The following is an 802-nucleotide window of genomic DNA, read 5'->3' as shown; positions in this document are numbered from 1 at the left end:
AGTTCTTAACCATCGCGCCACTCGGCCGGCCCAAAGATACTTTTTAAAAAGAGAAAGAATATTTCACTTTTCAAGTTTCTACAGTAGAGATGGGGAAGAAGAAAGTGAATTGGGAATAAAATCTAGATTAACCAATCAGCAATTTCTGCTATAGAGTCCAAACTTCCCTAGCTTTGTTGACTGTTCTTCTGTGCCTGTTGGAAAAATTCAGGCTATTTCCCAGAAGCCTCTGAGAAAAGGGAAGAGGAAAATTGGAAGGAATTTAAATTGATCAGATCACCTGAAGCCTACTTTGCAACTTTAGTTCTACAGACTTGTGCCAGGGTATCAATGATCTGTCACTAATCCCAGCCTTAGGCTAAAAGTGAGATTATAAAGGATTGTCAGATGGAAGTAGCCGCTAACTGTCCAGAAATCTAAGAGGACACTGAGGTGCATTTGCTCTCTAGGATATTTATACTCTAAGTCAGGTGATTTTGAGATGAATTGTTTGGCTCGAAATTTCTCCAAATCATCCTGAATTTGGGGGAATCGTCCAGTACACCCACAATTAACTAAATATTTTCCCTTTACTGAAATAACAGGCGTTTAACCCGAAGGCAAATGTAGGAAGACATCGTGCACCTCATTCAGTCACTTACATTATTTAAGCAGGTACTTGTGTATCTCATTAGAGGGTTGTGGGAATATTTTTTACCTAACTACACTGTTTTGTTTTCTTTTTAATTACACAGTATAGTGAGGTGGACCCTACAGTGGTGAGGAGGTAGAAGCCAGGAGGCAGGGATAAGAAGGGAGGAAG

This window comes from Hipposideros armiger, unplaced genomic scaffold, assembly GCF_001890085.2.
Source record: "Hipposideros armiger isolate ML-2016 unplaced genomic scaffold, ASM189008v1 scaffold_303, whole genome shotgun sequence".
In the NCBI taxonomy this organism is placed as follows: Eukaryota; Metazoa; Chordata; class Mammalia; order Chiroptera; family Hipposideridae; genus Hipposideros; species Hipposideros armiger.
The sequence above is the reverse complement of the archived record's forward strand: the minus strand, read 5'-3'. Positions refer to the sequence as shown.